General features: G+C 40.2%; 1 protein-coding gene across 3 annotated transcripts in view; it reads right to left on the bottom strand.

Moving 5' to 3' along the window:
• The window catches only part of LOC123032149 (bile acid receptor-like), a 46,074-nt gene that overhangs the window by 22,693 nt on the left and 5,965 nt on the right, over positions 1 to 17,416 (bottom strand). Inside the window, exons 1-2 of one of the 3 annotated variants that reach the window (XM_044447857.1) lie at positions 1,744 to 2,164; positions 677 to 739 (exon numbers count right to left, since the gene is read on the bottom strand). The exons of 1 other annotated variant lie outside the window; for it this stretch is intronic. The gene's annotated coding sequence lies outside the window, so the exon portion shown is untranslated. Of the gene's footprint in view, positions 1 to 676; positions 740 to 1,743; positions 2,165 to 17,416 lie in introns of those variants that run through there. One more of the 3 variants, XM_044447875.1, reaches the window with a different exon arrangement.

The following is a 17,416-nucleotide window of genomic DNA, read 5'->3' as shown; positions in this document are numbered from 1 at the left end:
GACATTCACAATCCACATGACAACTATGCAGTTCCCTGCGTTCATCATTACTTCTAGTCCAAATGGTCTGCCAGGCTCACAGTGGGTGCATTGAAGGGGTGGGAACAATGGTAGCACCCAGACCCTCAGCTAATTTGTACTGCTTCATGGAGGCATCTTTTCTACCATTTTGTTTGGGTGCTCATTGCTGAAAAAAGCAGCCCCCTAGAAACACCCTCAAAAGAAGGCAACATAAGCAATAAAGTACACTATACTATATTTAAAATAAATCTGTAAAGTACCAAGGAAAATAAAAGGATTTTTCTTAATAATGAAATTAGAGCTTGATTAGCTACTTTGTTAAAGATAATAACTTCTATCTTCCTACTAAAACTGGTTTTAAAAACCTTCATAAAATCATTTTATAACACAACAAAATACCTGTTTGTGCAACACTGATGAGCTGAATAAATGTTTCAATCCCATTTTATTCTGCAACTACCAAAAATCTGGAAAAGGCCAAACTTTGACATTTTGCCTTATCTACCATATCTGATCCCTGACTTTGCTAAAGCCGCATCTCATCTCTTAACATTTTAAAATGTTAAGATGTATTCATTTACCATCTGCTCTGATTAGTAAATCTACCACTCAAAAGCAAATCAATACAGCAATTTTACTAGACATAGACACAAACTCTGCTTCAGAAGCCAGTCCATCACAGGTCACAGCAAGAGTTGCTAATCTTTCAAATGACCCCCTGTAATTAACATGACAGTAACAGTGGTGTGATCTGCAACACATTTATTTATCTGTGATATGTGTACGCTGCTATAATGTTATAATGTTTTCAGGGTCAGCTCACAAAATAATAGCAATACTGTAAAAATCTTCAAGCCACTGAGGCACAGCAGGAAGGGACAAGTGAAATGTCAGACTCTCTCTTCATGCAGTATGCAAAAACATGATTTAGCTATTTGTAACAGAAAAATGATCCTTGGGAAAAGAACGGGTGAAAACTGTCCACAAGAGTCATTTTCTGTGGGTCTGTTCTTAGTATGACTAAGTCCAGATCCAATCCAATATCATTATTTTCATCTCCTAAATACTGGAGGTAAATGCATGGTAATCCAGTTCCTGGCTCCTGGTACAGTTCCTGGTAATACAGTTATGTTCTTCCTGGCTCACTAATCGTTGTTAACAAGCTACTTCCACAGGGCCTGATTACATGCCCTGCAAATAATTGTTCAGAAAGATGGACTTCGTTTCCTTATGACTCAAGAATCACCTGCCCATATTTAAATATATAATTTAGACACCAAATGTCTTTCAAACACTAAAGCATTCTTAAATTCAAAATTAAGTACATATTCACTACATTGTGAGAGTCAGTTCTGAAGTACAATGGATTATATTGCGCCATCTAAATATGTATCTTAGCTGGCAATTTCTAGTATTTGGTATAAATTTGGTGCCTGCCAGCTGTTTGTGGTAACTAAAAGAAAATGGGCTGTGTCCCCATTAAACAAATACAGCTGAAAGTCCTACAGAATGCACTAGCACATTTTATAAGCTGCTATTTCTGATCAAGGTAATATACTAAAAATATAATTAAAAATTGAGTAAATGGCTGCAGCTTTCACTATAATTAGCACTGCATTTTGATTTTCAAAATGGCAAAGTTGACATGCTATCTCTAAATTTTCACATTTTGTCAAGACTAGATGACCATCAGGCATTTACAAAAGAGAAGAAAGTACTTACACTGCTTAGTCCCAGGGAGGTGTCCTCCTATGGTCCCTCTTCGGGGTGCATCTGCAGCAAAGAGCTTTTCCTATATTTATCAGTTTCTTTGCATTGGCTCCAAACACTTTACAGAGCAGCGCTTCACTCTATCTGAGAGACACAAACTTCCCACACAGCCGTTTCGAGGGTCAAAGCAAGGGCAGCAGCAAGACCACATAAATCAAATAATAACTGAATCATCAGGGACAGAGGCCATCGGGACCCACACGTCACATTTTCCCAGCTATCTATCCAACCAACTCTCTAAACTTTCTGTTGTCCTGCTTTAGAGTTTGGCATTTCCTCATTTTGATTGCTTCATACTGACAACACTGCACATTATTAGCACTGATTGTCCATGCCACTTAATGGAAAGACAATCTGCAGTCATTTTGTAACATGATGCAGTGTGGTGTAGTGGTTAGCAAATTGAACTCGAATAAGGTCACCATACTTGCTCAACCTCAAATCTCACTAAATGACCTTCAGCCAAATTGTCTAACCTGTCTCACAAGCCTGTTGTGAAATAGAGGAGAGGGAGATTATATGTCACCCTAGACTCTTTGAGGGGATAGTCAGATAAAAATGCAACAAATACATAGCATAACACTTATGCTCTGGTCACATCCAGACTATTTTCCTACAATACACTTTATGTGGAGCTACCTTTGAAGTCAGTTCAAAAGCTTCAGCTGTGGCAGAGTGCAATGCCTGGATGATGGTAGGAGCCAAACATTCAGAATATCTTACACCTATTCTTCCTCAACTGCACTTGCCACCTTTCACACCCTGAGCCAATTCAAAGTGCTTGTTTTAAACTTCAAATTCCCTAGGGGAGGCTATTTTGGCTGTTGTAGGTAGCATATAATACGTGGATAAGTAAATAGTGCTTCACCAAATTCCCTGAGGGACCACTTATGGACATGCAAACCCATGTCCAAACATTAAGATCAGCTATGGTGGTCTACTCAAGGGCATATCAGGAAGAATGGTTAGGCTTGCAGGCCCAAGACAAAGGACCTTTCCACCTTGGCCTCAAGATGATGGAACTCTTGCCCTTGGGAGTGCCAAAACATCTGGAGGGCCATATATTGCCCATTCCTAATTTAGCTACTTACTAACTCAAATGGCTTTAGCTGTTTCTTCCTATAGTATGATTTCAAATGTGTATTAAGGCTCTTTTCCCCATTAATCATGTTAACCTACTCCCCTGAGATTCAAGCTAGTTTAGCATGGGCCAGTTTAGTTTAGCAAAAATACAGATTCAGTATATTTTTCAGGTCTGAGCTGATTCCCAAATCAAACCAGACCAAATCAGAACTACTATCTTTTAAAAAATAAAAATAAAAGATAGCCACATTGGTCCATTAAAACAAACCAGCCTGAAATCTGCAATTTGTCAATACCATATTTAAGGTGACCCAATATAATGTAAAAGATCATTTAAGATTTTGCGTTTTCCAGAATTAGGCTAGGTGGTCCAAAAACCTGAGGGGTAGGGAATATATAGAAATTAGGCAAGATTGTGTAGTCATGACATTTGCCCTTAAAATTCAATCTCAACATAGAGATTGCAGACTTGAATGAATTAGTCACTGCTAGCTGTTACAATTATCAGAGTACACCTTGTCTTCTAAGGTAAAGAAGCAATGCTAACCTGTTTCTGAAAGGCTGGCTGTAACACAGATCATTTTCTTGCCTTGAGACACAGAGATTACTGGATAGGTATTGCCCAACTGTGGATTTTGCATTATTTTAAAGTTTAACTTGAACCAGTTTGACTCCCTGCCTAAAATAATGCTGATCAGGTTCCATATGTTCAAAATCAAAAGATTCAGATGTCACACCAACTTTTTCTACCCACTTATATATCCAAGACTGTTCCATATATGAAAAAACTACCAGTGTCAAGATAATCTGGAAAGAGAGACTGTGGTATGCCTGAAGTATAATCTAGGGGGAAAAGAGCAAATATCTTCAGCCTGCTTCTGGAACTTGTTACACATTCCTCTGCAGATATTCTGTTTAGTTATAAACTTTGGTCTTACAATTGCACATTTTTCTTTGAAGAAAATATATTGTTTCTCTAGAACTCTAATATTCTTTTTCTTTATTTTCATGATACTGCAAGCTCAGTAATGTTGGGAAATTTCAGATAAATCCTGGTAGAAAAACATTGCTTATATATACCTCTGTGTTATAAAATCAAATATACACCTCTTTCTCACAAGGCAGCAGTATTCCCAGCCTGGTTGCTGTTTAGCGTTGCTGTTGCCTTGAGAAAATGGCATTATTAGCTAGACTGAGAGGCTTCTGGAGGCTAATACCTGTGGAAAACTAAAACAATGGTGCCCATTTTCTTCTGAATGGGCCCACCTAAGTCCCACAGAGGCATGTAGTTGTCAAACCAGACTTCCTCAATGGCTCTTCTATCAGACATATTTGCATGTTTAAACAGACAGACCAGCTGACCTGAACTGTCAAGAATTTGCTAGACCGACCTATCAATACAGCAATCAGTAATGTTTTCCATACTATTGTTACCAGTATTTCTGATCTGTTTAGAACATTATGTCATGCCTAAAGAAATCAGGATGCTATTGTACTAAGATTATCTGGAAACTTAACATTCTGTATTGGTGTAAGTGACTAGCAGGTTATAAAAGTGTCTGTACATGGGCTGTGATTTTGTAGTTGCATTTACCTCTACCCAGTAATATATTATTGTGGCTGACTGCAGGTACTGGGGCACCAGTCAATAAAGCAGCAGAGGTTCAAATGTTTGATTTTTCCCATGGACCCGAGTTTTTATTTCATCACAAATTGAAAACTAAGATTCTGTCAGTATACAGGTAGAAATGTTACTATGTGCTTGATCATGTTTTCCCCATAATTTACAGGTTCTTGCCATCTTTTCTCACTGTTCCTGTGAGGCAAGCTATTTAGCTATGTAGATTTGTATTCATGAATGAATATAGTAAGAAAACTAGCCAAATTTGTATCATCTATGATAATGAGCTAGACAGGTGGTGACATTAACAGCCACAACTGTTACAGACAGGTGAGTATAGAACAAGGGGGAAAAGATGAGTTAGCCAAAAAAAAGTTTAGAGAAAATTAGTAACTTTTCTATGTTATGCTGGACTTCTGACAAAAACAGAACAGTTGTGTACCCACTTATTTCAAGGGAGCAATCACAATATGTTATTTTGGATTTGTAGCTCTGAGGTCAGGGATAACTCCCCCCCCCTCCCCCGGCCAACTCCCATACATCCAACCAGGAAAACACCCTTGAGAAAGGGAAAATGGGAAGTTTTGTTGGACAGGGAAAGGAGGAGACTGGAAGGGTCAGGATGCAAGGTATCTTGAAGCTCTTCCAGCTTGCTTCGCAAGATGCCAAAGCTAGAGGGGAGGAAAAAGTCTGTCTAGAGGAAAATGTGGGGCAGGAGGACAGGGAGGCAAAAATAATCTCTGCCACTCTTCCTGCCAAACATATGCTAATAAGCCTCTGAATTCATGAGTTTACAAGCACCATGATAGGACTGCACCCTAAGTATGCTCAGAAAATGCAAGCAATCAAGAGCATGCGGGATTTTGGATGAAGTCTTGAGTAAACATATTTTTTGGTGTTTGTTTCTGAATAAACACCCAAATGTTGGAATTGCCTAAGCCTTTTGATATATCAGATAAAGTAATCTGGGCAGTGGTTTTAGGCTCAAATTAATGATCAGATTGGCAGATAAGCCACTGACAGCATAAATGGAGCACACTACACCACTGGACAAAACCACAATCAGCCTACATTGAAGGGGCAAATTCTGGTGGACTCAGATATCATAAATCTGTGGACTTCACTCTTACTCTTTCTCTGCTGAGAATATCTCATAAGGAGTCCAAATTCTCTCACATCATCCTCTCTATAAATAACTTTGCATGTGCTCAGAAACCCCAAATTCTACTCAGTCTGGTAACATACACCTAGCCAAGTCAGACTGAGTTTATTGATTTTTATTTGGAATGCTTTGTTTGTGATTGTTTTCCCCAAATAATTTCCTTACATGTTAAGATATTTCATTTCTTCGTTTTAAAATAGGATTTTTCACTATTTTTTCCCCATTTGCTTGGTTGCTAAACTACCCCTTATGATCTTAAGATGTTGCACAATATTCAGTTAAGGTCTGCATCTTTTGAGATTTGGAGGAGAAAGTACAAGGTTTTCCTTTTTATTTTATTTCTTCAAGAGCTGGAGTGAAGGGAGGGGTCCTTGGGAACATAGCTTATCATCTCCCCAAGCAGCTGACAAGCCTCTACTGTTCAGAAAAGGAACAGCCTGAGCTGACAGGCTACTGTAATGCCCATTTGGAAAGTCATTATTCTCCACCTCACCTGCCTGGATCCATAGTTTTGTGTAATATAAGAAAGAGTTTTCTCCCATTAATTAAGAATCTGATCTGCTTATCACTCTGGAGGAACTGTTTTTTCTCACATGGCTTTGGACAACATTGAATCATGGCAATTTATAATCTCAACATTCAGAAGTGGCTGACTACATGGTGACTTCATTTACCAAGTCTCTTTGGTGCAGCAGCTTCACTGATCTCAGAAAAGGTCAGCTCTATCCTCAGTCATTCATGGATCAAGCACTTCTGGGTTGGACTACTACAAAGTGCTCTAAATAGGGTAGCCCTTAAGGACAGTCTTGAGATGTCAACCTGTCCAGAATGCTACAGCCGGACTTTTGCCTACCATTGGCAGGATGGACCAGGACGAGCCAATTCGGTTTCTTTATTCTTTTTATTGGCTTTACTAGTACATTGTCTTATGTATTCATTGAGCGGAGGGCCAATTTAAAAAATCTTAACACCTTATGAGACGTACTCTTGGGCTCTGAGCACCTTCACTGGCTTCAACGTCATTTCCAGGCTCAGTTCATGGCCTTGGCACCAGACATTCATGTCCCAAATGGCTTGGGTGGACCAGCATATCTGAGATTGTGTTTCATCCCACATGGACTTCCTTGAGACCTGCACTTAGTTCCTCTCACCAACAGTGTAACTTGTGGGGACAAGAAAGAGATGGGTTTTTCTGTTGTGGTGCCTAAATGAAGGGTGGGCAAAAGGGCAGTGTTCAAATGTTTTGGACTTCAACTGTAAGAATCCCTCAGTGAGAAAAGCCCCAAATATATGAAGATCTGTTTTCTGTCCTAAACTGTGGAATAGCTGCGCCCCAGGGCCAGCCCCACCATTAGCCAGAGCGAGGCAGTTGCCTCAGCCAGCAGATACTGGCAAAGCCTAGAAAAAGAGGAGGGAGGGAGGCCATGCACCCTGCCCTGTGCTCCCTAAACTAGTCTGCTGCTTTTAGGCATGGTGGAGGGAGCTGCCCAGTGATGATGTGAGAGTCAGCCAACCGTCTAGTTGGCTTTTGTACATGAAATGGAAAGGGGCACCTCCTTGTCCTTCACTTCAGGCAAAAAAACGTTTTGTGCAGGGCTTGCTGTTTTCCAACCAAAGAATAGTGGTCTATTTACCTGCTTCAAAAAAGGCTAGACTAGTTTATTCAAGAAGGTAATTCTCGTAGTTGATACAAGATTTGTTCATTTCTTTTTAGGCTGCTGTTCTTATTTTTGGCGATATGTTTTACTGCTGTTTGATTTATTGTTTGTTTTAGCCACTTTGAAATCATAGAAAGGTGGTGGGGGCAGGGTAAGCAACATGATGCATTCTGGGTGTTCTCAGGAGTTCCATCTGACATGGCCAGTATTCAGGGATTGTGAGAGCTGCAATCCAGAAAATATTTGGAGGGAACCAGTTTGCCTACCCTGGCCTAGATGATAATACAAATAGACAGATAGATGGCAATAGTGACAGTGGCTGCACCTTCAGTGCTGCATGAAATGTGAGCATAAGCAGAACATGACAAAATCAGCTTCAAACCATGACTAATTCCTGCAAGCAATGCCCCACCTGGTTCCAAACACCCTGCAACATTATAACCTGCTCCATGCCTCCTGTTGGTCTGAAAATACTTCTGTTATGCCCAGTTTAAATTATAATATTGCTTTGAGGTTTGGGTAACACTAAGTCAGCAGGGAAGAATAATGCTTATCCAAGAAAGCCTGGGTCAAGGAGCCTGTTTGACTGAGATTTGCTCCCCTAACTTAATGCCCTAACCTGAGCAACCCAATTCAGATATAAAATCTGAGCAACTGTTCCCATGAATAAGGGTGGCATCTAGATTCTAGGCCACTGCTGTCCAACATTTAATATGTCCACACATGAGCTTTGCCACTGCTGTAAGAAAGGAACAAAAGTCTGAGCTGTTCCTGTATAGTATACAGAAGTTGACTGTCTCTGAAGTCCTGCCTAGTCTACTAAATCTAGTAAAGACACTGGGCTGTATGAGATGGAGACACTGTTTGTTCAGTTTGGCATTCAAATAGTTAATGAAAATCCCATTCCATCCAGCTGGATCTTCTCTGCATAACTGACCCTGCCTGCCTGATCTGGTAGTGGATTGTTTACGCCACTTTGGTAATTAACCACTATCAGTCTCATTAATGAAACATAAACCACCTCTCTGGCTCATTTATAAAGCTCTTGTCAAACATTTAAACCCCAGGAAAAATCTCAGCAAAGAAGCCCTTTCATAGCTACTGGAATTCTGATTACTGGTGGTTGTTTTGTTGTTGTTTTTCATTAAAATTTTTAAAAAGTTAATCATGGAGTAATCTATTGGTCTTGGCTCGCCCTCTGAGAATCCATCTGTGATCTTTCATTTAGAAGAGTAATGCTTGGGCAATTATATTGCCCCTTTCCTCCCTCAACCCCCATGCAAAAGTGTGACGTTTCAACTCTTAACTATAAATCATTCAACCATAAAAGCAAGAATGAGACCCAAAGCCAGCACACTTCCTTAGAAGACTCCCTCTTCATTTTCCTTCCATGATTGTTTCATGAGGGATGAAGTTCATGGTGAGGCGCTACATTGTTTATGCTATTTGTAGTGCCGTATCTAGGAGACCAGCTTGAAACTGGGAGCCCATTGTGCCCTGTAGCTCAGGTGTGGAACACATGCCACGAACGCCAAAGGTTCTGGGTTCAGTCCACAGCATCCCCCAGCAGAGCTGGAAGTATTTCTGCCTGAAACCCCATTGGCAACAATACTGGCTATTTCAAACAATTATTTGATTTAGTATAAGGCAGTTCTTTATGTTCCTGAAAGCTCATATGGGAATTGCAACCCTGTTTATAGAGTGAATGCATCATAGAGTTGAGAACAGGGCAGCCAACTTTAATTATCTAATTGGTACATTTACATATAACATGTCAGGATGATGTCATCAAAGAAGGTGAGAGCTGTTTGACCATGTTCTATGAGGAAACATCGAAGCTGCTGGACATGGTTAGTCTGGAAAAGAGGCATTGAAGAAGTGATGCAACAAGCATCTTTAAATATTTGAAGGGCTCATTTGTTTAGCAACTGAGTTCAAATAACAAGAAAGGGAATTTGAGCAAACATTAGGAAGTATGTCCTGATGGTCTCAGCTGTTTCATAGTGGAACCATCTGCCTCAAAAATGAAGATAATAAAGGTAATACCATGGCAATAGACTTCTAGCCTTGACAAGAGGTGGGAGTAGGTGAATAAAAGGGTTTATTACATATTTTATATATATGTGTGTGTTCATCAGGAAAGGTGCTAGCTTTCTGGAGCACTGATACTTCATTTCAAAACTACCATTGTCTAAACCAGGAATTCCAGCCAGGCTGAACAAGAACCTCTTTTCAGCGCCAGGGATCAGTCCTGAAAATTGTGAAGTATTAATATTGCCTGTGAGTAAATGCAGAGAGCATTCTCCTAATCAGCCTGACACTACATATCTGGGATTGCCTCCATTGCTTTTCTTTTGTGTTAATTGTATGTCTTGTCATGTATCTTTAATAAAAGTCCATTGGTTGGGTCTAGCCTTTGTCATAGTAGACGCATTGTAATCAGTGGGCCTTAAGTTAGTTATAACCAAGTCAAGTCCCACTGATTTGAGTGGATCTGTTCAAGGCATGACTAAGCCTGGATTCAACTCTGCATTAAAAACTTCCATCATGCCTCAGTATTAGCCATGTTGGGGCTGATGGAATTGTAGTCCAAAATGCATGGAGGGATCCAGGTTGGGGAAGTTTGCTCTTAAACTTAAGTCAACTACAGTTTAGTACATGAAGAAAGCGTAAGAACATTCATTCATGATCATGACATATTTTGATAGGCCTTTATTACAACTGGGTAATAATTTAAACACTTGTTATTATTGTTATTACAGTTAAGTATTTAACTGTAATCATTCCTGTCCCTCCTCTTCCCAGTCAGACCATTATTATAAACCCTATTTTGCAGATAGGAAATGGCAGATGAATGAATTGCCTAGATCAGCCTTCCATGGCTTGGTGTTGGAGTCTAGGTGACTGGGGGATTTTGGGAGTGCTAGCACAACACATCTGGAGGATACCAGATTATGGAAGGCTGACCTAGGTCAAGTTTAGATCAACCAGAAACACAGCTGATGTGTCCCTTGAAACCCTTCCTGCTATGTTGAGTACTACAGATGTGAGTTGGCTTGTTACAGTTACACTGGCTACATAAAAAGTCACTTTGCGCTTGCTTGGCGGTTGGTACTCACTTTATACTTGCTTCTCCTGGTCCAGGGCCAAACCTTGAAGTCAAACTTAGTTTCAAGCTTAACTCTTTGTATATAAGAAGAGAAGCCTAGGTCAGCAAGCTTAGACTGTCAACTACTGAAGAAATCATCAAAGGTTTGGCCTGTGTTTTATCTTTTGTAATGTTTGTTACATTTTAGTAGTTCTAATTGTAAACTACCTTGATTGCCTGAACAGGCAAAGGGTTAGTGCAAAGCCTTTTCACTTCACTGGGTTTTCTCTTAAATAGGACTAACATTGGAGTGAACTGCAGGGTGGAAAGAGGTGAGCACTAAAGGCCAGGTTAGTTACTCCCTCACTGAACATGAAGATGCCCTGGTTTATGAGCAAGAACCAGATCAAGTCACCTGGGCTTCCAATTGGCCAGTTGCTGTCACTTCTTGATAGGTACCAAGGCACCAAGCAGCCACTCCACAACCTATCATTATTTTCCGGAAGCCATATAGTGGGCAGTCCGTATTAATTAAGGAGAGGGCTTAAACTCAAACATCAGAACATGAACCTGCATGAGTTCAGGTTTAAATAGGTTCTAACTAAACTGAGGAAAATTCTGAGATTTTGCAGCTTTCATTCCCCACCCCCACTCTACTTTGTTCTGTTACTTTTCTAAACACATCCAGTCTTGATTTTATTTTATTATCAGTTCAATCTGGTGAAGCTCAATTCTTGACCTTAGGCAGTTCATCTTAATGGATTTGCTAATGCAGCTTTTTGATACCATCCACTTAAATCAGAATGAGAATGCCAAGTAGTCTCAAGATAATATAGTCTCATTGCTGGTAGTCTCATTCAGCAGCACCATTCCAATGGGCTTTCCCCAGATTTTGGTGTGGGCAGGAGTGAGTTGTACAACACAAGGCAATTGCTATGAGATGGAGTTTCTGGCTAGCATTAAGGTTTGGCCATTCTACTTCAGAAAGTTGACTAGGCAATACATAACATCCAAAAGTCTGTTTTATGTCAAGTATTTTGGAGAAATTTGCCAGTAACATGAACTGGAAAGAAACCAGTGGTGGAAAGGAATTAAGTTCTACTTAGCTTTGATTGCATGAAGAGCTGCCTTCTCCAATCCAGTGTCCTTCAGATATGTTGAGCTGCAACACAATATTCCCAACTAACATGGCTGGGGATGGTGGGCGCTATGGTCTAACAAATCTAGAGAGTGACTGACTGGGGGAGCCTGGTGTAGACTGAACTAGATGGACCAGTGGAATCTGCTCATAGATTCTGTGGTAATAAAATAAAGAGCTTTGCTACATAAGGCATTTCTTATGTGCTCATGAATCCTCACTCATGGTTGTTCATGAGTTCTTTAGATGACAATATTATTCTTGTTTCACTTTTGTTTTTAAAGACCACTTTCCAGGTTTTGGGTTTTTTTGTGGGAGGGGCAGTGAAGTATGATATCTGAAAGTGAAAGTGAACATATTTTCCTATTCCAGCCCATGACCACCTAGATGCTATATAGAGGAAAACTGGGAAAAGAAAAACTCATCATGTTAAACTCTGATCTCACTTCTGCAGTGAAACCAAAAGTAGATACAGCAATCAACAGCTTCATATGGAAAAGCTCATTGTAATTGCACAACTTATCTGGAGGGTATGGCGGTAGGGAAGGCTGCAGCAGGAAGTAACACTAAACTCTGTTGCAGGAAGGATAAGCACTGGTAGCACACCTGCTTTGCATGGAGAAGGTGAATTTGTGCAGATGTCTGGGATATTTAAAAGTGCGTAGCAGATAAAGATTGCTGCTTGATCATAAATGGCAGTACTGAAGAGTTCCAGAAACGGCCAGCTCTTTAAATCACTCACAATGGCTTTTTTCAAGCATATGAAACATTTCTGCATTTCAGCACCTGTTTTCCATTAAGACTGGGTATCTTACCATCCAGAACTGAGTGATGCAAATTATTATGAGTAGCAGAAGTAGCAATAGTAGTAGTGTTTGCTGGAGACTTTATTAGTATTTATCAGACGTAGTTGAGCTGCTAGCAGGCTAGCTTGCTGAATTTCAGATTCATCCATTTTTCAAAGATAATGTCTGTTATGTCCCCACCCCACCCCCTCACTTCCTTCTGGCTAGAAGTGTCAAATTTTGTCTTGTCAAAGTTTGTTTGACTAAAACAAGGAATATTAGAATCATAAACTATGTGGTGCCATAAGGGTTCTGCTTGATTTATCAAAAGTAGTTAACATGTACAATGGGGCTTCATTCCTGGGCTCATTATGTCAGATTTCTTCCCACAAGTAAACATAAGCTTCATAATAAACATAGGTACAGTTTCTGAGGAATGGGAAAGAGTCTGAGGTACATGCATTTGTCTTCACAAGCAGTTTTTAATGATTTTGTAAAGTCTTGAGCCACAATATATACATGAGTCTCTAAACATTTTGGGATGGGCTATGCCAATAAACACAGAATAGAGAAGGGATCCAGAGCATTCTGGGTTATTTGTGAAACTCTCTGGATGAATGCCTCGTAAAAGCCAACTCATTTGACAAGCTTTCCCTCAGAGGAGTGGAAGGGCATTGGGTGGGAGAAACTGTTGTTCTGTCACTTATCTCTGGCAATTGTCAGGGTAAACATCTCAGTCTCCTCAATCTCCTTCCTTACACATTCTGTATCAGACTTAACTACCCAATCCTACAGGTATCTTCTAAGTATAGTAGAACATTGTGTTGATGGAAAAATTCAGCTAAATCCTGGCAGAAGAGAGTTGCTTATATGTCTTTGTGTTATAAAGTGCCTGCACTCCTTTCTCAAGGAAGCACCCAAAAATTCCAAGCCAGGTTACTGTTTGGCATTTGCTGTTACTTTAAGAAGTGGGACTTGCTGGCTTCCCCAAGAAGCTGCTAGGCCTATTGTTTTGCTGATCTGTAAAAACTGGTCAGGCTGCCAGGTTAGCATTGCAATCACTCTCATTGGCATGCCAAGACTCACAATAATCCCATGATGTTATGTTAATATCCTGCAATCAAATGCCATTGTATTGAGCCCCCTCTGCAGACCTTTCACCTTCTTCTGATTGTATTCACCTTGTGTCCTCATCAACTGCCCAACTGCTGGCCCCATGTGACTCAGAAACTATAAAATACTCTGTACATGTTTTAAAAGCGTGTAGTTGGCAGTGCAAACCACTACCCAGCAGCATGCTGTCGTAAGTAACTGCAGGCGGCCTAGGTGATCTTTCAATAAAACTGCTGGGGTTCAAGGCGATTCAATCTTCCCTGCGACTCCTGGTGATTCATTCTTGCCAATTAGTAAAGAGGTCCTGACAGTGTGCATGGGATTAATGGTAACCACAATGGCACAATCCTATGTATATTTACTCAGAAGTAGGTCCAGCTAACTTAAGAGTGACTTACTTCCAAGTCACTCTTTATTGCAGAAATATTAAATGATCTCAGGGAATGGAGTACTGAACCAAAATAGATGGGATGTGAAAGGCAACATCTGTATGGAATATGAAGGCCTCATCTGGTAGTGACTGAGGGGTCCACACTCTGTCACCCAAATATGCTTTTTTCTCTCTCACTTCATGTCCATTTTAAAAAAATATGCATTGAATGCATAATGTTTGAACTCAGATGTGTAGTAATATTTTAAAACTTTCAGTGTTTTATATTTGATGGCCCTGCTTGATTCCATTATTTGGTTACTTGACATTTCACATTTGACAATGTTTAATAGTTGAAACAGGCCCCTTCCAAAGAGGTGGCTCATTGTTCTTCTCCAGCAACCTTCAAGGAAGGTTACAATTGAATTTCTGCACTATCTGAATCTTGCATTTTCTCTGAATGAGCAACTAATTCAACTCAACAGCCACCTGAAGAAAAAAATTCAACTAATGCCTCTTCTCACCAAATAAAAATAATGTAAGGCACAATGCTTTGCATATTTAGATAGGAAAAAAGTTCAACAACTCCTAGCATTGTGGGCTGGGACATTCTGGAAGCTGTAGGATATTTTTGTAGGAACATGCATAGAATTGCAGCCTTATAAACTTTTTAGTGTTTAATTTAGTGTGATTGTTTATTACTGCTCATGAAATGTTAAACGGCAAACTTTTAAACATTTGTTTTGGTTTAGAGGCGGTTGGTGGGGGTTATAAAGCATGTTGAGCAGATTCCAATTTCCAGGGTCACTCTGGGAAGTGCTAGCTTTCTGTTGCGCTTTTGGTGAGTCCCACTGTTGCCACACAAGCAGCAGAGGTGACACTGCCTCTTGCAGTAACTGGAAAGGGCTTTCCCCTTTCTTTTTCAGTTAGTGTTATAACAGTCTTACCACAGTTTCATGTTAGCAGCATTTCAATAATATATTAATATTTTAAAATTATATGTGGAAACATGTTTTAACACTCATTAAAAGTTGGATTTTAAATTAAGGAGGCTATAAAATTCTTTATTTCATTCAACTCTCTGGGCAATTGACTTTTTTTGAAGATACAGTACAAATGCAATAAAAGCAGCATAATATCCATTACAAAAATTAAAAACAAAACTTGAAAGACATTTGAAAAGTAGAAACATAGAAACAGAGCAAGTCAGAAGGAGTCTCTGGGGCCATCTAGTCTGACCCCCGGCTCCAGCTGGCTCCGCTCACGACATGCCCACCATGTGCATGTCTGGCCTATCTTTGAACACCCGCACCGATGGGGCCACAACGACCTCTCGAGGAAGCCAATTCCACACTCTTGGGGTCCTAACTGTCAGGAAGTGCTTCCTGGTATCTAAATGGAACCTTGGCTCCCTGAGTTTTGTTCCACTGGAGCGCGTCCTGCCTTCCTTTGCAGGGGAGAACAGGTCTCTACCCATCTCCGTGTGACATCCCCTCACATACCTGTATGTCGCCAACATATCCCCTCTGAGTCTCCTCTTCTCCAGGCTGAAGAGATCCAGTTCCCTCAGTCTCGCCTCATACCCCATCCCCTGCAAACCGGCCACCAACCTTATGGCCCTGCGCTGCACTGACTCTAACCTGGCTATATCCTTTCTGTAATGAGGGGCCCAAAACTGAGCACAATACTCCAGTTGTGGGCACACCAGAGTCATATAGAGTGGTAGTAATACCTCTCTCGATCTAGAAGCCACACTTCTGGCTATGCAACCAAGGGCGGCGTTCGCCCTCTTGAGCACCGCATCACACTGCTGACTCATGTTTAGCCTGCAGTCAACCAGCACCCCGAGGTCCCTTTCACAAGTGCTGCTCTCCAGCCACTTGTCACCTAACCTGTACTTATGACGCCAATGCATTTGAACAGTGCATTGAAGAAGCACTGCAGAAATGCAGAAGGATTGAAAATAGATTATAATGTCATGTGTTTGTCCCCATCCCAAAATGTGGATGAGATAAATTTACAGTAAGATATTTGGATTGAAGAATGTATTATTTGACAACATTTAATGATGACATCGAGCAACGCTTTGCAGTTGACAACTGTCACTGGAATTCTGAAAGTACTTGACAGCTGCAAGTTTATGGGATTTGATATTTAATTTCTAACACATAGCTCCGCTGCACCAGAATCAAAAGCCTGTGTAACAAGTCTAACAGCATACTCCTGAAAAAATAATGCTGTTCTCTCTATCTCTAATCATCCATTTTAAAATGTTTTAGCTTTTTTATATATTTCAATTTTTGTACTGGAGGAGCAATCCAAAAATAATCTGAATTTGAATACTCCTGTTCATGATTGCTTAGAAGTGAGTCCCATTCTGTTCCCAGTTAAATGTATTTAGACCTGCAGCTGGTTACATTTCACTCAATTTAAAAGACACAATTTGAAGTCAGATAGGACAGATTTTAAAATTTCACATTTTTCCCAACTGTACAGAGGTCTCTCCTCCCCCACTCCTCCATCCTGTCCACTGGAGGTCTATCAACTTTGTTTTCTAAGCCTTTAGCACTTACACTCCACGTTTTCAAACTTTTAGCAACAGCCACTAGCTCTTGGACTTGCATACAGCTAAGATGTTATCAGTTTTAGAACTCCCACCAAATCATGTTTATGTAGTACAATGCCTCTGCCCTTTTCGCCTTCAATGGATATTTGTCATACAGAAACATTGCATTTTGGTATGCCTCATATATGCATTTGGGAGAATGAGAAGGCCACCCAAACACTTTTTCAGCTATATGCAATGGTTTTCCTACGGGACTGGGAAGAAGCCAGAAGTTAAGAGCAGGCATACTGCTACTGAGAATATGCTTGCTGAGAGCATTCAATAGTGCAAATTTTATGGACTTTTGCAGGCCACAGAACTCTCACTAACAGTATAAAATGGCAACTTTAGCTACTGTTTCCTGAAGCCACACAAGAATGTCCATATAACATCATCCTGCACAAACTCTAACTGTACAGAAATTGATCCTTTCTACAGGTGAGACCCATGTATGCATTGTGGTTGGCTGAAGCTGCTGGAATATTTGGCTATTTTGCAATGGCATTTCCAGGAGCTGACTGTTTTTCTGTTTAAACTGTAAGCTGCTCAGGAAAAAGGACTTTATCCTTTGGGATCTCTGAGTTCCAAAAGGAAAACCAAGCCACCCAAATGTTGCTGTCTTTAAAGTAGCACAGAACAGACAAGCAGCATTAAAATGAATTAAATTCAAGTCTCATATTCTTTCTTGGTTTCCTTCACTTCTCTGTTGTTCTACCAGTCTGGTGTTTGAACTGATTTTGTCCCACTTAACAGAACATGTTCCTGAATGTCAGGAACTGTACAAAAGGTTGTCAGATTGTTTTCATTAGTAATACATAAAAGAGCTTTCACCTTTTCATTTTCTATGTCCTTAAAGGGAATGGAAAAGCTATCCAGGCTAGAATGTATATTTGATTTCTTTTAACATTCACAAATGACATGTTTAAATGTGCAGCACTGTTACTGAAAACTGAGCCTAAGTTCAATGAGGCTTATCCCAGGCATGTGTGCAGAATGGCAATC

Source organism: Varanus komodoensis, unplaced genomic scaffold (assembly GCF_004798865.1).
Source record: "Varanus komodoensis strain SLA01 unplaced genomic scaffold, ASM479886v1 scaffold1, whole genome shotgun sequence".
Classification (NCBI taxonomy): domain Eukaryota; kingdom Metazoa; phylum Chordata; class Lepidosauria; order Squamata; family Varanidae; genus Varanus; species Varanus komodoensis.
Note: the sequence above shows the minus strand (reverse complement) of the source record. Positions and strands in the feature narration are given on the sequence as shown.